At 44.1% G+C, this 26,740-nt stretch overlaps 1 long non-coding RNA gene across 2 annotated transcripts in view; it reads left to right on the top strand.

Annotated features, from left to right (window-relative positions):
* The first annotated feature begins 1,433 nt into the window (after positions 1-1,433).
* Positions 1,434-26,740, top strand: part of LOC310643790 — a 64,228-nt gene continuing 38,921 nt past the window's right edge. The window contains exons 1-4 of one of the 2 annotated variants that reach the window (XR_014493157.1): positions 1,434-1,514; positions 2,389-2,479; positions 3,332-3,461; positions 4,614-4,805. This is a non-coding gene — a long non-coding RNA (uncharacterized lncRNA). Of the gene's footprint in view, positions 1,515-2,388; positions 2,480-3,331; positions 3,462-4,613; positions 4,806-26,740 lie in introns of those variants that run through there. The other variant, XR_014493156.1, reaches the window with a different exon arrangement.

Here is a 26,740-nt window from a genome sequence, read left to right as displayed (position 1 = left end):
GACTTTAGATGATTTGGTGGGCTGAACTGTCTGCACTGCACTCCTGGCTGCTTCGTTGGCCATCACCTCGTCCTGTGCCTTGGAGATTGTTAAGTTGGGTCTAGCAAACAGTCTCTGCTGGAGCGTTCTGTTATGAAGGCCACAGACAAGCCAGTCTCTTAGTTGTTCTTCGAAGTTTGAGAACTTGCAAAGGCGTGCGGCCTGTCTTAGGCCCGCAATGAACTCCGAAGCTGTCTCCCTGGGTAGTTGCACTCTTTGATCAAATTTGAATTGCCACGCCATCTCCGACATCTTGGGCTGGAAGTGCCTGGTTAGTTTCTTCTTAAGGTCTGCATATACTACTGCTTCGCTGGGCATCGGTGCAAAAAGATTCTCTGCTAGGTCGAAAGTTGCTGGCCCGCACACGCAAAGCAACGTGGCGGCCTTCAGGCCTTCCTCTGCTCTCAGATAGTTCTCTACTTGCAAGAGGTAAGACGGCCATTCTTCTGGATGCTTTACATCAAACTCTCTTAATTTGCCGACTTTCGGCATTCTTCAGCTTCATGCGATCTTCGGATCCTGCTTCTGGGCTCAGGGTTTGCGTCCACCGAGTGTGAGGCCGCTAGTGTTGCTTACTAGCCGGCCTATAGAGGGGTGGGGAAATGCCTCTTCCCTCCAGTGAGTGTTGCCGACCCCTCGTTGACTTCAGCTCTAAACGGTGAGGCAGAATCCCACCTTCGTCGCCACTATTATGTTGTGGGCTCTTAGTTGCAGGAAGGAAGACACGAGGCTGAGTGTAGAATAACTCATTCTTTTATTCTTGATGGAACCGTGCTGAAGCTAGGGCCGCAACCAGCCACAATATATAGCCTAGCCCCTAGGCGGCAGCCAATAGGTTTGAACCCATGCTTCCCACCTGGGGCTGACCAATTGCAGGACTGGAGACAGCCTGTCTGGGATGCTGGAGAGCCGTTAGCTCCTCCAGCAACGCACGTAGTGTACACCACAAGCCCAATACATAACACCACTCCTGCAGGGAAAGCCATTTAAATGCTCTAAAATGCCTGATTCTGGCCTGGGAGTTCCTGGGAAGAGTGAGAGTAAGTCCCACTTCTTACAGCAGGACAGTCAGATGCCTGGTGGTCTACACTCCTGGGTACTCAAGATGGGCAGGGGGTATTTTGTGGGAAACTGAGGAGGAGGCTGCACATCTGGCTGTTTCAACTTCTCACATTCTGCTGGAGATGTTCAGTCTCTCCATAGTTTGATCTTTTTCTGGCCCTGTTGATCTGAAGCTGATGAAATACTTTCCTTTCATCACATCTACAAAACAAACAAACTACTCAGGAAGCAAATATTTTCCTTCTGGCAGTGGATTTTTTGGCACAACTTTCACCCAGAATTTTTTTTTATGTGCACAAGGGGCGGTCTTGGTTTTCGTTTAAATTGGAGGAGCCGACCTGAGAGAGACAGGTGCTGCTCCTTCTCCTTCCTCCCCACCAAGACTTTCCTGGGTCTTCCCCAAAGCCAAGATGGTAAGTAAAATGCCTTTTTAAAAAATTCAGGATCAGAACTCAATTTAACTTGGACGTGAGAAAAGAAGGGCTGGAGGAATGAGGTGGCCCCATTGGGACAGTCACTCTTCCGCAGCCGAACCCAGAGTCGTAGCTAAGGTTAAAATAATAAGGGGATGGTTCTGCACATTATAAGTATTAAATAAAGACAGAAATATATGAAGATGTGCGGGATGGCTGCAATGTCCAAAATTTCCTGGTGTACTATATGGGCAAGGATTCTTGCATGTGTTTGTTTTCTAGCTATTTAGTGGGATTAGCTGAGATAAACAAATGCCCCAAAATAATAACTATTGTGTGGGCCACATATCAACTCAGGAATACAGAGTTAGGATTGCCACTTTTTCGCCCCAGAGCATCATGGGTGGGAGGAGGCATGAAAAGGGGCACAAACTGAGGTGAGGGTAGGGCACATCTCCCTCCATCTCTCTGTGTGTGTGTGAGAGAGAGAGAGAGAAAGAGTGTGTGTTTGTGTGTGTCAATCCCAATAATATCAATGGAGAGTTTTGCCTCTGCAGGGGGAAAGGACTGAAAGACATTTCACGCTGAGGACTTCTAGGGAGATGAACAAATGGCTGAGATATTCGGGTTTCCTGGATTGTGTGCAGCTGGCACAAAGAGGGGAGGGAGATCTTCCAGGTTGACCCAGTTGTGCAACAGACATCCGAATGCACACTTGCACAAGATTGTAAACTTAACCCAAGGCCTTTTCCTAAAGTTCATGAACAACATTTTATGATCACACGGGACATTTGTAAAACTTTAAACAGTCAGTTGCTCAAACAACTACTAAGTTCTCTGGTGGTTTAAATTTTCTTATTTTCTTATTTTCCAGAAAGTTTTCTTCAGTCTGATCATCTTCTCTCTCATGCTGGCTACATGCCAAGGACAAAAGTGCATTGGGCAGTTTTCTCTAACTGAAGATGGTAAATTAACTCTTTATTCCTCTGAACAAATCCTTGTACTGCTTCTAAATGTCTAATAACACCAGGAGAAATGTTGATTAAATGTTGACCCAATTTTCAGTCAACAGTCTCTTGACTGGGCCAGTCATTTGATCATCATTTCAAAGCAAGTAAAATAAAATAAATAATAAAATAAGATAATAAAATAACATTAAAATAATAAAATAAAATAATTAGATGAAATGAAATAAAATAAAAAATAAGATGAAATAAAAAATGAAATAAAATAAAATAATATAATAAATAAATAAATATAAAAATAAAATAAAATAAAATAAAATGGTATGTAGCAATTGCAGAGAATTTATATACAGGAAGTCCTCAACATAAGAACCACAATTAAGCCCAAAATTTCAGTTGCTAAGTGAGACAATTGTTAAGAGAATTTTGCCCCATCTTACGACCTTTCTTGCCACAGTTGTTAAGTGAATCCCTGCAGCTGTTAAGTTAATGACATGGTCGTTAAATGAATCTGGCTTCTCCACTGACCTTGTTTGTCAGAAGGTCACAAAAGGGAATCACCAGGACACTGCGACCGTCATAAACGCGAGTCAGTTGCCAAGCATCCGAATTTTGATTATGTGACTTTGGGGATGCTGCAACAGTCATGTGTGAAAAACAGTCAGAGGTCACTTCATTCAGTGCTGCTATAACTTTGAATTGTCACTAAACAAATTGTTGTAAGTCAAGGACTGCCTGTTCCTCTCCATTAGTAGATTTCTGAAAGTTGTCTCCAACTCTACGAGAAGGTTGCTCAGTATAGTTTGACAATTTGAGTGCAGTTGCAAGTTCAACTTGACTTTTTTTTCTTAGGTGAAAGAATACTGCAAAGGACATGTGTTGATAAATATGATCGGAAAACGCATCTCATTGGGTCCACCTGGAAAACAGCTCATTGCTTCAGTTGTGAGTGCCGTCAAGATGGAATGGAGTGTTGTGAAAAGTAAGAAAAGGTTCCACGCAATCATCAGATATCATAATTTTCTGACGTGTTCCCCTAAGATAAACCAGAAGCGTTTTTTAAGATAGCACATATTCCTGGATGGATAAACGTTCTACGTGGGTCTTCTGTATTAGAGATACCTAGAACACTGCTTGAAGAAGACACCAAGTGAGGCCTACCAAGCAGAAATAAGAGGGCATATTAGGACATGCCTTGTGGTGATAGAAAAGTCCAATTGCCTCTCTGCGCTTATTGCATTTGTAGAGATCGAACCAGAAGCCCTATAGATCCCTCCTGAGCAAGGGGGAGGTGGGGGACCATGTCAGGTTTTGCTGGGAAGATAAATTTGCTCAGTTGTCCTTATAGGTAGACACGAGCTGGGCAGATCTTTTGGCGATGATGGAGACACAACTGACCCTTATTGTCTGGGAAGTTGAGGTAGATGTTTGTCTCTCTTAAATATCAATTTGATTTATTTATTTATGCACTCACAAAATTTATAGGCTTCAGATTTTACCTCAAGGTCACTCTGGGCAGCGTACAATCGTTATCTTTCCAATGCTGAGCAAGCAATATTACGGGGAGACCCAGGATGGTTGGGTGCAGAAGGGAGTAGAGAAACTGAGGCAGGCAAGGAGCAGAATCTCTCCCTGCTTTCCTCCCTTTCTCCTGGCCAATCAGGACTGGGGAACACTCAGGCCAGTGGTGGGATTCAGCCGGTTTGCACCAGTTCGGCAGAACCAGTAGCTAATTTTCTGTTGCCCAGGTCCAGAATGGACTTCCGGAAGCGGCATCCGCACAGAGAACCGGTGGTTCACATATTTGAATCCCACCACTGACCTAGACTGACACTTTGTCCACCCTGCTGGTCGTGCTTGCATGTCTCCAACAAAACACAGGGACATTCAAAACCAATTCCTACTTGTCCCACCCTTGAGATTTCTCTAGGCAAAGGAGAATGTCCAAGACCTGGGTGTTTAGAATCAAATCAGACCATGGATGAATCAACCTTTCCCCCAGGAAGACTGAATAATTCTCTGCCAGTTCTAAGGTGGCAGAGGTCCTTAGAGGTACTTGCCAATGAAGGCCACCTTTGACTGACCATAACCTCTTCTTCTTCCTCCTCCCCCCATCCCTTTTTCCCCATCAAAGATTTAGTGGTGATGCCGAACGCGAGGGATGCAGAACAGTGGCAAATCCAGAAACATGTCAATATGATCACCTTTGTGTGATGACTGCTGTAGCATAGAATATACTTGCCATAGCACACTAGTCATAAGCTTGGATTCTCATCTCTTCACATGGATGAACTTGAATAAGTCTTTTCTGTTTAAATGAACCTGAATAAATCCCTCATCTCAATATTTTTCTCCTCTTTTCGTTTTATTAAATAACTACTGTGTTAAAGACAGAAAATTTGAATATGAATCTTTTGGATTGACGCCCAGCTCAGGAATTCTGGGAGTTGAAGTCCACAAGTCATAAAGGGGCTAGTTAGTTCTCCACCTGTGACATAGAGGGAGCATAATAGATAGCTCATTTGTAAATAAAACTGAATATATCCCTCAGATAAGCATATAATCTTTGATGCTCTTTGAAGCCCATAGTCTGGAGCTAAGCAGGATCAACCTGGAGAAGGAACTCACATTGCAAAGGGATGGGATGGCCACGGGTGAAGGCTACACAGGGCTCTGGATTCTCCCTTGCAGGACCTTCTGGTAGGAAGAATGAAAAGCAGGGAGAGAACTGTCAGGGGGGCCTGGTGGGAAGAAGCTGTGGAAATGGTGACAGGGGTCTCTCAAGAGGTCGCACCCGGCTCATTTAACTCACTGCAAGACAGGGTCAGTTTTGATAGATGGCTAAACCTCTTGGTTGGATTGTCTTGTCAAAACCCATCTCCTCAGTCCTAGTCCCAGTTCCTGCCCTCTTTATGGGGAGTATTTAATGCATATTTTCCCATGGTTAGTGATGTTTGTTTGTTTGTTGGAGTGGTAGGGAAAGCCCATGGTCCCTCCACTTAATGAGCCCTATGTCATGGTTCCGATAAATGAGACAGTTCAAACAAAATCCAGGCATTGTTTATCTAAAAAGTCTTAATAATAAAACGAAACATCGACACTCATGGGAGGGATGCCAGAATCTGAAATCTCCTCCCCCGAAACCCATCGTAACATACACAATTCCCGCCCTTATCTACATGTCATAAATCACATTATCCAATTAGTTTTACATATGAAGTTTCACTACCCATTCTGCACGCAGGCTTTTCTTATCTTCTCAAAACATCTGCTTGACGTCCCCCCCACCCTCAGGGATTCAAAGTGAAGCAGTTAAAGTAACAGGCTGTCTCTTATATTGTCAGGGCAAAGACATGTCAATGTTTGCAGCATTGACATCCGCCCCCCCCCTTACAAAAAGCACAGATCTTGTAATATAAACAAACACAAGTTAGGAGCTGGCTTTTGATTTGTTGGGGTGTTTCTCATAAAACTTTTTGATAAGTCTGTCAGCTTTCACATTGCTAGATTTCACCCAAAGGGCTTCAGACAATGGGTATCCCTTCCATTATACTAGGTACTGCAATTTTCCCTTAAAGATTCTAGAGTCAAGAATACGTTGCACTTCATAATGGGTCTGACCCACTACTATGAGGGGTCCAGGTGCTTTCTTAGGGGGAGGTCTTAAAGTGGAGGCTCGAAAAGGTTTCAGTAAGCTACAATGGAACATCGGGTGAATTTTTCCCAAAAGTCTGGGGAGTTTCAATTTGATCAAGTGTCTTGGAAGCAGAGGGCAACTGAGGATAGTTAGGCATCAGGCTGAACTCTTTTCTTGTGGCTACTCTGAAAGGCATGTAGCCAGTGCTGCTGTGAACAGAATTATTGTAGACCACCTCGGCGAAAGGGAGGAGGTCAGTCCAGTTAGTCTGTTGGTAGGAAACATAGCATCTGAGGTATTGCTCCACCATTTTGTTAGCGGATTCTGCAGCCCCATTGGTAGCTGGATAAAAAGCAGATGATAAGCCTTGAGATGATCCAATTAATTTAAGGAAATTCATCCAAAATTTTGCTGTGAATTGCACCCCTCTATCTGAAACTATTTGCTTAGGGGCACCATGCAGTTGGTAGATATTTTTCAGGAACAATTTAGTCAGTTGTTGTGTAGATGGGAGTCCTTTACAGCTGATAAAGTGAGCTGGCTTCGAAAACAGATCTATCGCAGTCCAGATGACAGTATTTCTTCTACTGTTGGGTAGGTCTACAATAAAGTCCATAGCTATTTCTTCCCATGGTTGAGAAGGGTTGGCTACCAACTGCAGTAGCCTAGGGTTTTTCCCTGGAATTCTTTTCATAGTGGCACATACGGTACAACTCTTGACATAGTTTTCCACATCTCGTTTTAGCCCCGGCCACCAAAATTGCCGGCGGATGAGGTGTAGAGTTTTTAAATATCCGAAGTGTCCAGCCAGTTTCACATCATGGTTGTGTCTGAGAGCATTGAGACAGAGGGTTTCCGGTAGATACAATTTTTTTCCCATGTATGCCAAACCATCCCTGCATGTTAGGGAGGTTTGATTATCTTTGAACCATTGATCGGTAACAAGCTCTTGTTTTAACTTCTTCACTCCTAGGTCATCAGGATTAGGGGTTCTGCGAGTTGTGAGTTGTGCTGCAGGTTGTGAACTGGGGATAATTGCCTCGTAGACCTCTTTGCGTTCACTTTTGTATTGCCTCAGTCAGGATAGCACATCAGCTAGGAAGCTTTTTCTTCCCAGTATGTACTTTAAAGTAAAGTTAAAACGGTTGAAGTACTGTGCCCATCGTACTTGTTTTGGGGACAATTTGCGGGGAGTTTTTAGTTCTTCTAAATTTTTGTGAACTGTCCAGATTTCAAAAGGCACCTTGCTCCCTTCTAAGTAGTGCCGCCAGTTTAATAGCTCCCACCTAATAGCAAAGGCCTCCTTCTCTTAGATTGTCCATCTGCTCTCGCTTTCAGTAAATTTCTTAGAAGTGTAAGCACAAGGTTGCAGGACCCCATTTTTCTTCTTTTGCAATAACACTGCTCCAACTGCTACATCGATGGCGTCTACCTGAATTACAAAGGGCTCCCTTGGGCAGGGGTGCTTTAGGACCGGTTCAGCTGCAAATAGTCTTTTTAAATTCTCAAAAGCTTTCTGACAACTCATAGTCCATGCTAGCAGTTGGCCAGGTCGCCGTTTTCCCCCTCCCTTGCCCATTTTGAGTAGTTCTGTAAGAGGTAGAGCAATCTCGACAAAAGAGGGAATAAATTGATGGTAGAAGTTGGCAAACCCTAGGAAGCTCTGGAGCTGTTTGTGAGTTTTGGAGGGCTGCCATTCAATTATTGTTTTCACTTTGGCTGGGTCCATTATTATGACCTTGTTGGAAATTCTATAGCCAAGATAATTAATTGGATTTGGTGAAATTCACATTTCAACAATTTGACATAAAGTTTGGTATTCAATAGTTTCTTTAACACTTCTCTGACCAGTCTTATGTGATCAGTCATATTCGTGCTGTATATCAGAATGTCATCAAGATACACCAGAACCCCTTTGTATAAATGTTCATGTTCTGTTCCCCCTCCCTACACATGGTGTGGTAGGATGTTTGTTGTCACTGTGTGTTGGGGGGAGAGAGCATGGTGGGGAGGCTCAGCTAATTTCAATGTACACATGTTGTACTTTGACAATAAAGGTTTATTATATTATTTATTATTATTACAAACAAACAGACAAGCAGATACTAATCAAAAGGGTTAAGTCTTTATACCACAATATAATTGCTGTCCGATAAAGTCTTGGCAACAAGCTACCCACAGTCAGCCAAAAATAAGCTAGTTATCTCAAACGTTTGCTGACATGAGATAACTGCCAACAAGTAAGTCCAAGAAAATCCAGGCAAACAAGCCAAAATCAGAGATGAAGAAGCATAGTCACAAAATCCCGACCAGGGTTCACACAGGTAGAGAAATCTGACAGACGTGACCAGAAGCAGTGTTGAATTAAATTGTTCATCACAAAGATCTGAGAGCAGCCACACCCCATTTTGTACCTTATGAGGTGTGGCTCAATGACTCAGCTACTCCCTGGCCCTCCTACTCATCCTACGTTGCTGCAAACGCTTGGCCCTGTGTCTTTCTCGAGAGTCTAGCCATGAGTCATCTTCACTAGACTGTATTTGCTGCAGCTGCTTGAGCTCTGTCCCAGCCTGGCTCCCAGCCTGGCTACTCCCAGGCTGCTCCTCTCGGCCTTCAGATGGAGACGGAGGCCTTGCCAGAGAGGAGGGCCCCGGAGAAGGAGGCCTTGCCAGTTCCTCCCCATCATCCTCAGAGTCCTCTTCCTTGTTTAGGACAGGCACGGGGGTCGGGGCCACAACAGTTCATGTAGGACCTCATTAATCAACTGCATAAATATGGCTGGAGCCCCCTGCAGTCCAAATGACATGACTTTGAATTGGTAGCTCCCCAAGGGGCAGTTGAAGGCCGTTTTTCATCCCCCTCCTTTATTCTCTTTTTTTATTGAAAAGTTTTACAGTACATTTTATTTTTAACAAAACAAAACCCCTCCCAACCCCCTCCCCTCTTCCCAACCCTCCCCAACACCTCCCTCCCTCCCCCTCCCCCCTCCCCGACTTCCCAGAGCTAAATACAAGGTATAAAAGTACAAACAATCATAGTCTACCATAGTCTACCTTTATTCTCATCCGGTAATATGCTTCTCTCAGGTCTAACTTGGTGAAGATACTCTCCTTTGCCAGGTAGGTTAGTAAGTCTTTCAGGAGTGGGAGATGGTATTTATTTTCCACACTCACAGCATTTAGGCCCTTATAGTCTATGCAGAGATGAAGAGACCCATCATTTTTTTCTTTGAACAACACAGGGGCTCCCACAGTAGACTTGGCCCGTTCAATGAATCCCCTTGGTAGGTTTGTATCCACATATCGCTGCATCTACTCCATTTCAAGGGGGGACATAACGTACATTCTTGGTCGTGGAAGTTTGGCCCCTGGCAACAGTTCAATGGAACAATCATTGGGCCAGTGAGGAGGCAAGGTATCACATTCTTTCTCACTAAATGCCTCCGCTAGGTCCCGGTACTCACTGGGGGATGAGCGGCTCGCCTGGTGGCCGTGAGGTAGCCATGTGCACTCACTCAGTGGGTGGGCTAAAATCCCCTGTAACATCTGTTGAATCAATGGGGGGGATCGGGCCCTATGGGCTCACAGTTCTCAATCCTTTCTCCCATCAGATAAACAGTTTCCATTTGTCCAAGCAGGCTAATCCTAGAATCACAGCCTCAGTCATTTTTGGAGCCACCAGGAAGCGAATAAATTCCCAGTGCTCACCTATTTCTAGGCACAGGGGCTCCGTTAATTGCGTGACTAAAGTCCCTCCTATCAGGGAGCCATCAGATTTCTCGAACCTCACAGGTTTAGAGAACAGTTTTGCTTGTATGCCCAGTTTCATGGCAAATGGCAAGCTAATAATGCATTGGTAGCATCCAGAATCAATTAGCACCTTTAAATCTATCTGCGTACCCGACTTAGGGATTATGAGCTTGGTAGGTAGCGAGAAAGTGGGATGTGTCGGCTCACCATTGGGTCATTCTCTCCTTCATCGTCGCTGTTGAAAGAGGGTAGAACAGGGGTGGATCCAGCCTGAGTTCCGCTGTCCCCCTGTGTGGGGGAAGTGACCTGGGCAACAGGTTCCTGCATCATCCAGTTGGATTTCTCTCCCATTAGGTGCTGTGCAGATCTCTTTCTCACTGCTGGTCCTGGTCTGTTCTGCTGTCAGGGGAAGGGGACTGGGCATTTTGCTGCTCAATGACCCTGCTGTCCTCATCGGAAACACTTAAATGCCTACAGGTGGCCTGGGTATTTCAGCCATCACAATAGCTGGAGATTTACATGGGGGTGATTGCCATTTGGGTTGTTCTGACCTTGATTCGGCTTCAGGGAGGAGAGACTTCTTATAGCGGGCGAGCTGAACATCTAATTTCACCACTGTCTGGTACAATTCATGCAGCTGGTCAGGCAGAGCTCGGTAGATACATGCCTTAGAAATGTGGTCATCTAACCCTTCTCTAAAAATGATGAATTATGGATTGCTCAGGCCATCTTTCTATCCGACCAGCCATCTTTCAAAACTCCCGCACATACTCTAGGGCAAGCCGTTCAGCTTCCTTTATCTTATGGATTTGTTCTTCCACTTTGAGGGCAATGGATGGGTCCTCAAATCCTTCCCTCAGCCCCAGGAGGAGAAGGTGGGGGTCCCCCAACTCAGGGGCCTGCTCGTTATATAAATTGTTCAACCATTTGCATTCTTCTCCCTCTAGGCTGGATGCAATCACATCTACCATAGCACCTGGGTCCAGGTAGAGATGACCCCAGCGATTCAAATGAGAGTATACTTGGTTGAGGAAGAAAATCAGTTTCTCTGGGTCCCCATTGAAGGTTGCTCTGAAGGGTGGGCTCATCATTGGTTGCTGGGGGCCCCATTGCTGCTGGCCCCACCCTGATTTCATGCAAATATCAATGAAAAGAAATCAAGTGAAATGGGCACAGCTTGTGGGATTGCCCTTCCTATTCATAAAATTTTCCCTTTATCTAAGTGATCTGGGGCAGCTTTGTGGTTGCACCCAGCTTTAGCAATATTTTCCTTCCTTCATCACTGTGAAAGTGCACACAAGGCCCATGGTTCGTTGAGGCGCTTCTAAGCAAAAGGCAGCACGCAGAGATACAATCAGGTGAAGCTTTATTTAAAATATAAAGCAGAGAAAAGAGTTCCCTGGCATGGAGTCATCCATGCCTGGATTGAGCCCGTGGATCAGTCCCAAAGGGAGCTAGATCAAGAGCCAAAGAGCAGCCCCTGTGCAGAGGTTTTTATGGGGGTTCCCGGCCCCTCCCTTACCAATGAGAGTGAGGGGGCCGGAGGGCCATTAACTCTCTCCAATGGGGCTGCAGGGGCTGGAGGCCCCTGACCCACCAGTGGGAGCAAAGGTGCCTCCTTGCTCCCATCTGGTGACCTTTTAAGGAACTGCCATGGCTGGCACAAAAACATCTAACAATCACTGTGACAATCTTTATATCATTGTTTTTCAACTATTTGTGTAGCCAAGGTTTTCCTTCTGGAAGTGGATATTTTGGCACAACTTTCACACAGAATTCTTGGTTAAGGTGCACAAGGGGCGCTCTTGGTTTTTGCATAAGTTGGAGGAGCAGATTCCTTGCCTACGTCAGAGAGAGATGCTGCTTCTTGGCCTTCCTCCTTTCCAAGAGCTTCAAAGCCAAGACGGTAAGTACGATGGTTTGTTCGTTATTCACAGCCAGAGCTCAGTTTGACTTGGAGGGGAGACGAGAGTGGCTGGAGGACTGAAATGGCCCCTTTGGGACAGTCACTCTCCTGCAGCCGACCCACCCCTCAGGGTTGTAACTGTGGGGAAAATAATAAGAGGTTCATTCTGTACATGATTTAGATAAATAAAGACAGAAATATAGAAAGAGATGAAGGTTGAATGCCATAAGACAGGGGTGTCAAACTCAATTTCATTGAGGGCCGCATCAGCATTGCGATTGCCCTCGGGGGGGCGGGGGGGTATGGCCAGGGGGGGCGTGGCCTACCGGGTGGGCGTGGGTAGAGTGCGTATGGCCTGCTGGGTGGGCGTGGCCAGCTCTACATCGTTCGCAACAAGGGTGCCTATGGGGGCCTGGGCAGGAGTGGGACAGGTCTGAGGGTCTCTGGCAGAAGGAGGGTCTCTGGGCCAGGGCCAAGGCAGTGGGGGCCGTTCCCTCACTGTTTCCAGGATGGCTTCGTGGGCCTCATGAAACCACTTCGCAGGCCGGATACGGGCCCCGGGCCTTGTGTTTGACATGTCTGCCATAAGATGTTACTTTAGGACTGCAGAAGAGACAAAGGAGAAAAAAAAAATCACATAACCAATTAATTACATTTTGTATTATGTGGGATGAACTCTCAAAAGAGAGTTTTCTCCCAAGCTGAAATATTCAAGTATTCTGGAGGGAGATGTTCTAGGTTGACCCTGTTGTGTAATAAGAGTTCAAATGCACACTTGCACAAGATTGCAAACTTAACTAGAGGCGTTTTTCCAAAGTTCATGAACAACCTCATATTATGAAAGAGGACATTAGAAAGACTTTGAACAGCCAGTTTCTCAAACAACTGCTAAGTTCTCTGATAATAATAAACCTTTGTACAACATGTGTACATTGAGATTAGCTGAGCCTTCCCCCCGTGCTCTCACCCCCCCAACACACAGTGACAACAAACCCTCCATCCCACCACACCATGTGAACCAACTACACCACACACCGGCCTCCCAAGTCAATTCTGCATAAGTTCACAGAGATTATGTCCCATTTAAAAGCCCAACAGCCCACGGATAAAAGCCATTTTTCAGCCTGTTGGTACGGCTGGCTATATTCCTGTATCTCCTACCGGATGGTAGGAGAGTAAAGAGATACCGTCCAGGGTGTGAGTCATCCCTGAGAATCTTCCTCACTCTTCCAAGGCAGCGGGCCCTGGTGAGATCATCCAGTGGTGTCAGGGGACAGCCCACAATGTCTTGTGCTGTGCTCACTACCCTCTGTAATACTTTCCTATCCGCGGCTGTCAGACCAGCATACCAGAACACAATACCATACGAGAGGACGCTCTCTATAGTAGACTGGTAAAAGAGGGTCATTAGCCGTTGTTCTACCCTGTTCTTCCGCAAGACCCTAAGAAAGTGGAGCCTCTGTTGGGCCTTTCTAGCCACCTGGGTGGTGTTAACTTTCCAGGTCAGATCTTCACAGAGGTAGACTCCCAGAAATTTAAAAGAGGAAACTCTCTCTACACAGTCCTCCCCGATGTAAAGTGGGGCAGGTTCCTCCTTTTTTCTCTGGAAGTCTAACACCATCTCTTTCGTCTTGCCGATGCTTAGGTGCAAGTTGTTGTTACTACACCATATGGATAGTTTTTGTACCTCTGCCCTATATGCTGTCTCATACCCACCACAGTTGTATCATCTGCGAACTTGATTATCGCAGTGGATGGGTCAGATGATACACAATCATAAGTGTATAAAGAGTACAGGTAGGGGCTAAGCACACAGCCCTGTGGCATGCCGGTGCAAAGCTTCAGGGGGGTGGACAAAGCAAACCCGACCCTCACTGTTTGTAACCGATCCCTAAGAAAGTCTTGAATCCAATCGCAGATGGCGGGGGAGAATTTCAAGTCAGTCAGCTTCTCGATGAGAATGCTCGGCAAAATGGTGTTAAAAGCCGAGCTGTAGTCAACAAAAAGCATCCTGACATAACTTCCAGGTCTCTCGAGATGACTTGCTACAGAGTGTAAAGCAGTAGCTATGGCATCGTCTGTCGACCTATTTCCCCTGTAGGCAAATTGATGTTTATCAAAGTCCAGTGGGAGGCATGTCCTAAGATGTTGGAGAACCAATCTTTCGAAGCATTTCATGACTACAGACGTTAATGCAATAGGTCTGTAGTCATTCAGGCACTCAACTGCAGTTTTCCTGGGGACTGGGACAATGGTAGCTGCCTTCAAGCACGATGGTACACATGCCGTTTGCAAGGAGATGTTAAAAATCCTTGTCAGGACCCCTGCTAATTGATCGGCACAATTCCTGACCACTATCCCCAGCACCCCATCTGGGCCTGCAGCTTTGCTGGGATTCACAGCCTTCAATACAGCTCTCACTTGGTGTTCACACAGGGTGAGTGGCAGAGAGTCAGAAGGCCGGCCAGCAAAGGCTACGGGGTCTGGTCTTTTAACCTCGTAGCAGGCGAAGAAGATATTCAGCTCCTCAGCCAACGAGGCATCAGTGTTTACCATGCTCCTCGTGCTGCCCTTATAGTTGGTTAAGTGCTGCAGTCCCTGCCATACTTGCTTCGGATTGTTATTCACTAAGTGGTTCTCCACCTTTTGTTTGTATTGTTGTTTTGCCATCCTAATGCCTCTTCTGAGATTTGCCCTGGCCTCTCTGTATGCGTCCCTGTCTCCTGCCTTAAAGGCAGAATCTTTTTTTCTTTTATTCTTTTCTCAGAGAGTCTTCTTCAGCCTTACCATCTCTCTTTCATGCTGGCTACATGTCAAGGAGCATGCTTTTCTGATCCCTTTACAACTGAGCTTAAAGATGATAAGCAAGCTCCTTATTCGTCCACGCTGCTCGCAAAGATGTAGCAATGCCAGGGGAAATATTGCTGGCTTAATTTCTGCAATCGAGGTTTCAATCAAAGTTCTCCTAACTGGCCCAGAAAATGAATCTTTTGTATTAATGCAGAAGTAATTTGATAACGAGGGGTCCTTGTCAATCCAATAGATACGTAAAATGAAATAGTATGTTGCAGGAGAATTTATGTATTTATTTATATGTCCAATCGTTGTTTCCTGAAAGAGGCCTCCCACCTTAGTGGCAGATTTCTTGGTACAGATTGATGATTTGGGCCCAGCTGCAGGCTCACCTGGACTCTTCTTTCTTAGGTGAAGTGGTGAGGCCCACCACCTGCATTGAAGTTGAGTTGAAGTCCACACATCTTTAGGCAACCAGAGAACACACATTGTGGGCAATCTTGCACAATATATTTAATAGGTAATCAAAAGCCTTCCAAGATGGCGGCCACAGAGGAAGCAGGGTTACATCGCGGGAAGAGAAGTTGCTATTAAACTAAGTTATCTTAAACTAAGACAAAATGGTAGGAGGAAAGAGGGAAAGATAAGTCAGAAAAATAAAAAAGTCTGGAGAAGAAAAAAGGAGAAGAAAGATCTGTGGAGCAGAGAGGCTCATTCTGTGCATCATTTAGATAAAATAAAGATAGAAATACAGAAAGAAATGAAGGTCGAGTGCTCTAAGATGTTACTTTAGGACTCCAGAAGAGAAAAAAGAGGGGGGGAGGGGATCACATAACCAATTAATTACATTTTGTACTATGTGGGATGAATGTAACATCCAAACGTTCCTGGTGTACTATGTGGGCAAGGATTCCTGCATTTTGTTTACTTTCTAGCTGTTTAGAAGGATTAACAGTAGATGCACAAATGCCGAAACACATTTTTTGATATGGGGGACATATCAGCTCAGGAATAGAGTCAGGATTGTCCCTTTTCCCTCCACAAAGCAGCATGAGTGGGAGAAGGCATGAAAAAGTGGCAGATACCACCAATGTGGGAGTAAGGCAAATCTCTCTCCATCTGTAGCCGGGTCAGTCCCAATGACATCAAAAGAGAGTTTTCCCCCCAGCTGAGATATTCAAGTATTCTGGAGGGAGATGTTCTAGGTTGACCCTTTGTGTAATAGAGTTGAAATGCACACTTGCACAAGATTGCAAACTGAGCTTAAAGATGGTAAGCAAGCACCTTATTCATCCATGCTGCTCGCAAAGATCTAGTAATGCCAGGAAAAATCTTGCTGGCTGAATTTCTACAATCAAGGTTTCAGTTAAAGGTCTCCTAACTGGCCCAGAAAACACCTTATCCAGGAAAAGATAATCAAAAAGCAAAACTGTGAACAACTAGAAGCGAACAATAGTATAGAATAGAATAATAAATTTATTGTCGCTTTGAATGTACACTAATCGGCATACATTAAAATGAAATTTCGTTGCATTCAGCTCTCAAAGGGTCACCACTTCCTGTATGCAACTACATAAATATGACAAAGACAAATCAATAAATAAATACAGAATTATGCATATACCCACATATATTATGTGACACAGAGAAACAACACTCTAGTTCGGGTTTATGTATACATGTGCATGGCGAGAAAAACAAATCTTGCGAGTTTACCAGATGGATGGCACAGGGAACAAAGCTATTACAGAATCAGGTAGCCAGCACGGGTTTGTTAAAAACAGATCATGCCAAACCAATCTTATAAGTGAGCAAATTAGGCAAACTATAGGATGCAGAAAAGATGTGAAGTAAAGTTTAAAAAGCATCATTGATATGTGACTCAATATGCACAAGTTCTTCTGAAAGATGTACCCCAGAAAAGTGGACTGGGTAAATTGCATTGTGCAGAGAACCAGGCAAAATAGCCAGACAAGATGAATGAACAGGCTATTTAAGCTTTTGAAACAAAAGAACATGGCATAGGACTGGCGACTAGCCAAAGGAATAAAGCCGTGCATGGTTCAATCAAGTATCCCTGCTCTTTAAAATAAAACAAAACAAAAATATGTGGATGCACATTTCTTGAGAAGAAAAGGGATCTTATCCCCTAGAAGTGGTTTACAGCATCATTTGCGGCCAATTCAAAGATCTGCAGAAGACGGAAATAGAAAATTATGGAAGCCACTTACTGCTCTGGACCACCAACCACTTTGGAGCATTGGAATTCCTGGAAAGTGCACATCATGTCTCAGCAAAGACCCAGATCTGGAGAAATGCAGCTCTGCGCACCTTCACCAGAAGCATCTCCTACAAGAGGTCCATGGGAGAGTATGAACCTCCCCTCAAGCAGAGCCAGAAGGCAAGTGGGCAGGACTAATGCAGGGGAAAAAACAAGTCTTACTCTGTCAAATGCCTTCTTGAAGATTTGAATGGGCAGACAAAAAGCATGCAGGGAGAGCCTTATGAAGAGAAGACTCAGAGGACATTCCTAAAGCTCTAAAAATACCTGCTTTTAGTTTGCAAGTCGCTGGGAAAGAGTGAGTGTAAGTCCCACTTCTTAGAGTAGGACAGTTAATTTCCCTGTGGTCTACAATCCTTAAAATACGTAGGAGGCATCTTGGGGGAAGGTGAGTAGGGGGACGCACCTCCAGCTATTTCAACATCTCACATTCTGCGGGAGATTTTCAATCTCTCTATAACTTGGTCTTTTTCTAGTCACGTAGTTCTGAAGCTGATGACATACTTTCTCTTTATCACATCTACAAAACAAACATGAAACTATTTGGAAAGCAAATGTTTTCCTTCTGGAAGTGGATATTCTGACAAAACTTTCACTGTTTTTTTTAAAAAAGTGCACAAGGGGCTGTCTTCATTTTCCTATAAATTGGAGGAGCAGATTCCTTGCTGACCTCAGACAGAACTGCTACTCCTGGTAATTCCTCCCTACCAAAAGTCTCTTGGGTTTTCCCCCAAGCCAAAATGGTAAGTAAAATTATTCGTTCTTCTTTTGCAACCAGAGATTGATTTGACTCAGACCTAAGAAGAGAATGGCTGCTGGAGGAATGAAACGGCCCCTTTGGGTCTCTCCTGCAGCCAAACCATCCTGCAAGTTTGTAACTGTGGGGAAAATAATAAGAGGTTCATTCTGTGCATTATTTAGATAAAACAAAAATAAAAATAGAGAAAGAAATTAAATGCCATCAGATGTCTCTTTAGAACTCCCAAAGAAAGTTAGGACAAGAGGAATTCATTGCAAAACCAATAAATTGCATTTTGGGGTGAGCGGGACAAGTTTAAATTAGATGTTGATTGTCTAATTTTGGGGAAAGTGTCCAAACAGAGTTTATTTTCTATCTATTTAGAAAGATTAACGACAGATAGATAAATACAGAAATGCACTTTTGGGTTTGAGGGACACGGCAACTGAGAAATGCAGGGACAGGATTGTCATTTTTCCTCCAGAAAGCATCACGGGTGGGAAAAGGCAGGAGAAGGCACAGAAGCTGAGGTGGGGCTGAGACACCTTTTCCTCCATCTGTCCGGGGTCAATCCTGTTGCCTCTGGAGGGGAGAAGGCCTGAGAGATATTCCATGGTGAGGACCTCTAGGGAACAAATGGCTGAGATATTCGGGTATCCTGGATTGTGTGCAGCTGGCACAAAGGGAGATCTTCCAGGTTGACCCAGTTGTGCAACAGTGATCCTAGTGCACACTTGCACAAGATTGCAAACTTAACCTAGAGGGCTTTCCCCAAAGTTCATGAAGATCATCACATTATCGGGGAGGACATTAGATAGACTTTGCACATCCAGTTTTTGAAACGATCAGTAAGGTCTCCCATGGCTTATTTTTTTCTCTCTTTTTTCCCTTTCTCAGAAAGTCTTCTTCAGCCTGATCGTCTTCTCTTTTGTGCTGGCTACATGTCAAGGAGCATGTTTTCTGGGTTCCTTTGAAGCTAAGTTAATAGATGGTAACCAAACTCTTTATACCTCTGGACAAAACTTCACTGTACTGCTTGCCAGGTTTTAGGGATGCCAGGAGAAATGTTTTCGGCTTAATTTTTACAACCCAGGTTTTCATTAAAGGGGTCCAGGAAACACCTGTATTAATGCAGAAGTCATTTGATCATCAGGGGTCCTTACAAATCTAACCAATCAGTAAAATATAACGGTATTTGGCAAATGCAGCAAATTTATATACCTGTCACATTTATGCAATAGTAGATTTCTGGTAGTAGCGGTCTCCAACTCTAGCAGCAGGCTTCTCGGTAGAGCTTGGCGGTTTGGATTCTGCTGCCAGTTCAACTTTCAATTCTTTAATTCTTTTTTCTTAGATAAACTGGTCACGCCTAACAAATGTGTTGACATATATGATGGGTCGAAGCATCTCCTTGGGTCCACTTGGAACACAGCTCATTGTTTCAGATGCAAGTGCCACAAAGATGGATTCTCATGTTGCCACAGGTAGGAAGAGGCTCCAGGCAAGCATCAGATATATTAATTTGCACGTTTTCTCTTTAGCATTTATTGAGATAGCACATATTCAGGTATACATATACATAAACCTTCTAGATAACTCTTCTGCATTAGAGATACTTAGAATGCTGTTGGAGGCAGACAAAGAGCCAAGCCAAAGATGGCAAGTAAGAGCCTTTCCTTAGAAATCATATTCTGGCAATAGGGACAGGAAAGTGTAATGACTTCTCCTCCCTTTTTGCACATGCAGATAATTGACCAGCAGCCCTATTTTGGGTGATTAGGTATCTCTTGGGTGTGGGGTAGGTGGGAGAGGCTTTCCTGGATGGCTGTGAGGAATATTCCATCTTTCAGATAGAGCATCTGTCCTCAGAGCTGGACCTTAGCTGGGCAGGTCCTAACTAAGTCCTATTATCTGGTATATGTTTGAGTCAGTTGCACTTGAGGAACTGGACACGGTCTTAGTAAATTGGTGACCCTTGCCCTTCCTGGTTGGTTAAGACCTCCTGGGAGTGGGTAAGTGGTTGATCTGAGGATTTTTAATGCCTCTTTGTAGATGAGGGTGAAACCACCTGTTGTCTCAAGAAGCCATCCTTAGTCCCAACAGACAGCATTAATCAGGTTTCCAATCTTTTTGGAGAAGATTGTTGAGAGAGTGGTTGGTGAACAGAGGGACCAGGTTGAAGCAAATTATCCAGACCCTTTTCAGTCTGATTTCAGAGTGGGACATAGCAGTGAAATGGCATTGGTTACACTTGGAGAACTTGGGATGGAGTAGTGTAACCATTTTGGCCTTTCTGGACTTCTCAGTGACTTTCAATACCATCAACCATGTTTCTCTTCTGGACGAATGTTCAGGATTGTGAGTGGGAGACATTGTTTTTCAGTAGTTCTCTTCCTTCCACCATTGCCAGTTCCAGATGGTTTTGGTGGAGCAGGAGAGGTCAGGTCATCTGCAATATGGGCACTTCAGGGATCAAGACTTTCACCTTTTCAACATCTATATGAAGTTTTGAGGGAGGTCATCCCTCAGTGGGGTGCAGCAGCATCATGCTGATGATACCCAGTTATAGATCTCCATTCTTAGTCAGCGAGATGATGCTGTGGGGGTTCTGGCCAAGTATGTGGAGGTCCTTAAAGGATGGGGAGGAAATGACTTTGACTCAACCCTGACAAGGTGATATATCGTCTTTGACTCTGCACAGGGTGGCACTCCCCCAGACTGAGCTGGTACACAATTTTGTTGTCTTCCTAGACTCACAGCTCCTACTCAAGGAGCTGGTGGCATCCATGGCTACAGGGACTTTTGTTCAATTTTGATTAGTGTGCCAATTGCACCCCTTCTAACCCAGAGGCCACTCATGCCTTGGTCACTCATGCCTTGTTCACTTCCTGTTTGGATAACTACAATCTGTTCTACTTGGAGCTGTCCTTGAAGATCATCCAGAAGCTGAACTGGTCCAGAATGTGGAGTCATGTGCAGTCATGAGTACACTTAGATTTACCCACATCACACTGCTGTTGCATGAGCTGCACTGGGTCCCAGACCCTAGCTTTCCAACAAACATTTAAGACATGAAACGAGCACCGGGATAGATGAGGCTGATGAGAATGCTTGTGGTCAACCATTTGCTACAAGTTTTTATTATTTGTGATTTCCATAGATATGTATATAATAATTGTACGAGGATACAGTTTAACTGTCGCTGGCAACCACCCAGAGTTAGTATAAGATGGGCAGGCATATCATGATTTAAATAAATCCATATTTCAATAAATGATAACTGCTTCATGATAATCATTCGTGCCAAATTCAGATCAATATGTGACATGCTCCTCTCTTGCTAATAATACAGTATTAATATTCAAGACTATTGACAAGTTCAACCACTTGTTTATCTTTCCAAGACTGAGGAAGTGTTATTATCTGGAGATGCAGGATTGTTGGATGCAGATGGGAGCAGGGAAACTGAGGCTGGCAAGGGGCAGGAATTCTCCCTGCTTTACTTCCTTGCTCCTGGCCAATTGGGACTGAGGAACAGCTGGTCTGTCACTTTGTCCACCCTGCTGGCCATGGTTGCAGGTCTCCAGCAAGCCCATTATGCTTTTTGCAACAAAACACAGGGACATCCAAAATCAATTCTTATGTGTCTCAGCCTTTAGAATTTTCCACGCAAAGCAGGATTTGTGAGAACTGGGTTTTCAAAATCAGGCCAAGCCTTAGCTGAATCAACCTTTCTCCTAGGAAGTTTCAATAGCTCCTTGCAAGTTCTAAGGTGGCAGATAATCTTACAGGCATTTGCCAATTAAAATCAACTTTGATTGATCATAATCTCTCCTCCTTCCTCCTCCTCCTCCTCCTCCTCCTCCTCCTTTTTTTCCTTCAAAGTTATGGTGGTCCTGCACATGTTGAAGGATGCAACACTGTGGTAAATCCAGTAACGTGCAAACATGAACACTATCGGCTTGATGACCCATCACAGCGCTGTTAAACTTGGATCCTCATCCCTTCACATAGATGAACCTGTAATCTCTCATGTGTAAATGAACCTGAATAAATCTCCCTTATCGGCATCTTAATCTCTTTTGTCTTTTCTTTTTATTAAATAAGAATTGCGTAAAACATGAAGCTAGTGTCAACCCTGCAAAATGGAAGGATATGGATTATGGAAAATCACATTGCGTAGGAAACAGGATAAAATAGCAACCAAGCAAGTCAGCCAAACAGTTTACCTAAGCTGAGGACACTAAAGAACATATGATTGGTGCTTGTTTTGTAGAGGTGATAAAGAGAGTGTTCTGTCAGCTTTAAAACAACATGGCGAGAGGAAAGACCAAATAATGGTGAGATTGAAAGCCCCCAGCAGAATGTGAGAATTTAAAACTTTTAAATTGAAGTGGAAACTTTGGCTAAAGTGTCCAGGAATAAAGCCATGCGTGGTTCAACCAACTATTCCTGCTGTTTAATAGCAGAAGAGATCAGCTGCATATTTCTTGAGAAGGAAAAACCATCTTATGCTCTAGAAGTGGTTTACAGCAACATTTGTGGCCAATGCAAATAACTGCACTAGGAGGAAATTGACTATTACGGACGCCTCTTACTCCTCTGGGCCATTTATCATCTTGGAATACTGAAATTGCTGGGGAGTGGAAATTTTGTTTCAGCAAGCACCAAGAGTTGGAGCAAAACACTCTTTGCACCTTCACCAGAAACATCTCCTACAAAAGGTCAATGGGAAAGTATGAAGCTCTCCTCTAGCAGAGCCAGAGAGCAAATGGGCAGGAGCAGGTCAAAAGATTGTAAAAGAGTCTTCAGGAAACACCGTACAAAGAAAGGACTCAGATATATTACCATAGCTCTAAAAGTCCTGATTCTGGCTTGGGAGTCCCTGGAAATTCATGAGAGTGAGTCCTACTTCCAAGAAGAGAAAGGGCAATTGCCGGGTGGGCTACAATCCTCACAAGGGTTAGGGCTCAACTTGGGTGAAGCTAGGGAGGAGGCCTCACATCTGGCTGTTTCAATTTCTCACATTCTGCTGGAGGAATTCAATCTCACCATAATTTGGACTTTCTCTAGCCGTGTTGTTCTAAAGCTGACGAAATACAACCATCTTATGCTCTGGAATTGGTTTACAGCAACATTTGTAGCCAGTGCAAATGCACTGAACAAGAAGGAAGCAGAGAATTATGGAAGCCTCTTACTGCTCTGGGCCACCACCTTGGAATATTGAAGTCAGCTCCCCAGAGAAGGAAATATTAAAAGGGCAGGAAAATATATTTCCTCAAAGCATCTTGAAGAGGCAGGAAAGCTTGCCCAGTTTTCTTAACGGGCCCAAGCAGAAACCAGTTCTATAGAAATGCAGATGTCAACCATCTGGACGGTTGGAGCTAGGAGATTAAGAAGACAAAGACCTAAAATCTACATACTCCATCCAAAGAGTCATCAGCCCAGCCCCAGGGAAGCAGGACATGATCTTTGGACATAATAGGATTAACCCATCACCATCAGAATACCAGAAAGGCACACTCAGGTTAAAGGTTCATGACAGAGGAAATAGCCTCAAAGAGGAACAGGAAGCAGCTCCAAACAAAAGGCTCCAAAGGGTGTAAAAAACTGATGTCAACATTGCTAACATCGAATGTTATTGCTTAACAAGAGATGAAGAAGTAGCCATTTCATAGGTTAAACTTGTGTATTGCTTTAAAAGGTTGGGAGGGGGAATGAGTAGGATTGCACCTTCAAGGCCATCTCTCTAACTAAAGAAGATAAGGCCTTGGCGGGTTTTCTAATGGAAGGGAAACTGATTCTTTAAATTAATTGGAGAATATGATTAATGACAAAATTAGAAAGGTGGAGAATTGTGTTTTAAAATATTGTGCAAGGGGCGGAGGTTTCAGATTCCAGCTTCCTTCGAGCAAGCATTTGCCGGTGTATTAGGCTAATAAAGGACTTTTAAGGTAAACAATGCCTCAGAGTCACTTGAAAGGCCCATACGTCGGAAACTGGACATCAGGCTGGAATCCACACTACTTTTTAAACTAATTAGGGAGTCCCAACCTTCCATCGCTGTCTCCAAGTTTGGGAGGCAGCATGGCAAACAGTTGGGGAAGATACCATAATGGAGGGAGTAAAATTGCCTGAAGCCAGTTCCCCGGTACCAGCAGCCACCCCAGTGGGGGAAGGGCCAGCAAAGAAGCCAGCAGGGAAAGAGTTTCAGCAATCCTCCCAGCTGGGAGCTAGACCCAAACAACCAGGAGAATTGGTCTGGTCATCAGAGTGGATTAAGCCCAGTGGAGACTTCAGGAGCCTCAGAGCAGCCAGGCCAGCTGAGATTGAATACTCTGGTGAGTGGAAAATCCTGTCTGCAGATCAGACTGCTTGCCAGACCCAGGAGTCCCCTGCCAAGCCCTCCAGACCCATAGAGAAAGAGGACCCCAGCCTGGGGCCTCTGCAGCAATGGGAGGTTGGGAAGCCCCCACAAGTGAAAGGCCAACAACCTCTGAGCTTGCCCCAGCTAATAGAAGCCTTGCAACAGCTGGGGGTGGTGCAGAAGCCTGAAGATCAGGAGCTGGTGGGAGGACAACAGCAAGGGTGGCAGCAGCAGGACTCAAATGTGCAACCCCTGAACGTACAGCAGGACCAGTGGGGCCAGCAGCGGGGGGGGGGGGCCCTGGCAGTCATTAAATCAGCAACCAGGGTGGGGGCAGCAGCAACTGGGGGCACAACAACAGCAGTGGGGGTTCCAGCAACCGTTGATCCAACAACCAAGGGGGGACAGCAGCAATGTGGGCCCCAACAAGCAATGATGAGCCCACCCTTCAGAGCAACCTTCGATGGGGACCCAGAGAAACTGATTTTTTTTCCCCTCAACCAAGTACGCTCTCACTTGAATCGCTGGGGTCACTCTTACCCGGACCCGGGTGCGATTGTCGATGTGATTGCATCCAACCTAGAGGGAGAAGCAATCCATCCTTATTCCTTGTTCCTCTAATTCAGGGGTCGGCAACCTCGGCTCTTTTATGACTCGTGGACTTCAACTCCCAGAATTCCTGAGCCAGCATAGCTGGCTCAGGAATTCTGGGAGTTGAAGTCCACGAGTCATAAAAGAGCCGAGGTTGCCGACCCCTGCTCTAATTGTTGTTTGGTTTTCAGCTTCCCCGTATCTGTTAGTAGGTCTTTATATCTTAATAATGTTTCCCATGTTAAACATATTGGGGTATATTAACGCTTCCGTCGTTGAGAGCCAATCTGGAATCCTCAAGTAGTGCTTCCTCTTTATTTTCTCCCAAACCATCAATAAAGAATTCCTGATATGATGTCTCTGGAAATAGCTGTGTATTCTATTTTTCCCATACCATATGAACGCACGCCATCCCAACTGTAAATCATGTCCCTCTAGTGTCAATAATCTAGTATTCCTCAGTAAAATCCATTCTCTCATCCATGACATTACTGTAGCCTGGTAATATAATTCCCAATTAGGTAAGCTAAACCCACCTCTGAGTCTTGCATTTTTAAATTAATCCTTGCCTTTTTCCCCTGCCAAATATATTTCAAAATTATTTTATTTAGCCCCTCAAAATATTTCTTTTCCAATCTTATTGGTATTGTTGAAAACAAAAACAACAGTTGTGATAATATATTCATTTTGATTATTGCAATCCTGCCCATTAATGATAGTTGTACCTTTTTCCATTTATCCAAATCTACTTTGATTTGACTTTTCAATTTGTAATAGTTATCTTCTTTAATTGTTGTACATCTTGCTGTCAGGTGAATCCCCAGATATTTTACCTTCTTTACAATCTGTATCTCTTAACTTTCCCATCAATTCTTTTTTTTTTTCAGTAATATTTTTCACTAACATTTTTGTTTTATCTTTATTAATCTCCAAACATGCTACCTCACCATATTTTTCTATTTGTTCTTTTAATTCAGGTCCTGTCTCTAGTGGCTCCTCCAAGATAAATACTAAATCATCTGCGAAAGCTTATAGCTTATATTCTTCTCTCTTAACTTTCATACCTTTTATATCCTTATTCTGTCTTATAGTTCTATTTAGTATCTCTAGTGTCAATACAAACAATATTTTTTTATTTTTTTATTTTTTATTTTAATTCCATTTATATCCCGCCCTTCTCCGAAGACTCAGGGCGGCTTACAAGCTTAGCAGTAGCCTTCATTCTATGTCTATGCCTGCTTATTAGGGCTTTCACACACACACCCCAGCGGCATTATTACAAAGTCAGCTTAATTGCCCCCAACAATCTGGGTCCTCATTTTACCTACCTGGGAAGGATGGAAGGCTGAGTCAACCTTGAGCCTGGTGGGACTCGAACCTGCACTAATTGCAGGCAGCTGGTGTTACTTAAGGAGGCATTAGCCCACTGCTCCACCAAGGCTCTAATGCAGTGCTTTTCAACCTTTTTTGGGCAAAGGCACACTTCTTTCATGAAAAAAATCACGAGGCACTCCACCGTTAAAAAATGTTAAAAAATTTAACTCTGTGCCTATATTGACTATATATAAAGTAATTCTCTTGAATAGGAATCAAATAAACACAAAGAAAGTATTTTATAATTACTTTATTATGAAATAGTAAGTAAACAGAAATATGAAAAATTATAAAATACTTTATTCAGTGCGCAACCTGGGCCTGTTTGGCTGAACACAAAGCTGATATTCTGGCTGGAATGGAAGAAAGACACACACGTAGCTCTTCGTCAACAGCTCTCAGTCTCTCCCTGTATTTAGTTTTTATAGCAATCATGCTTGAAAAGCTCATCTCACACAGATATGTAGTGGAAAATGGGAGCAATGTCAAAATAGCTTTGTTTGCCAGAAGGGGGAACTCCTTGGCAGTATACAACCCAAAACTGTCCAAAGGTAGATCAGCAAATCTTAGCCTGAAACCACGATTTTGTCTCAGTTCAGTTAGTTCCTCCTGCTCCTGCACCATCAAAAACCACACTTTCGATGTCTGCAGACATGTCATTAATACGTCTGGAAATTGTGTTGTCTGAGAGAGGGACTTTGGCTATTTCCTTAGCTGCTTCAGGTCCGAGCATCTCCTCTACAATAGCTTTGCAGGCGGGAAGTATTAATGTCTCTGCCACAGTGTGCGACTTTTTTGACTTGGCTATAAGTTCAGCGACTTGA

This window comes from Vipera ursinii (genome assembly GCF_947247035.1).
Source record: "Vipera ursinii genome assembly, chromosome: 8".
Lineage (NCBI taxonomy): Eukaryota > Metazoa > Chordata > Lepidosauria > Squamata > Viperidae > Vipera > Vipera ursinii.
The sequence above is the reverse complement of the archived record's forward strand: the minus strand, read 5'-3'. Positions and strand labels throughout refer to the sequence as shown.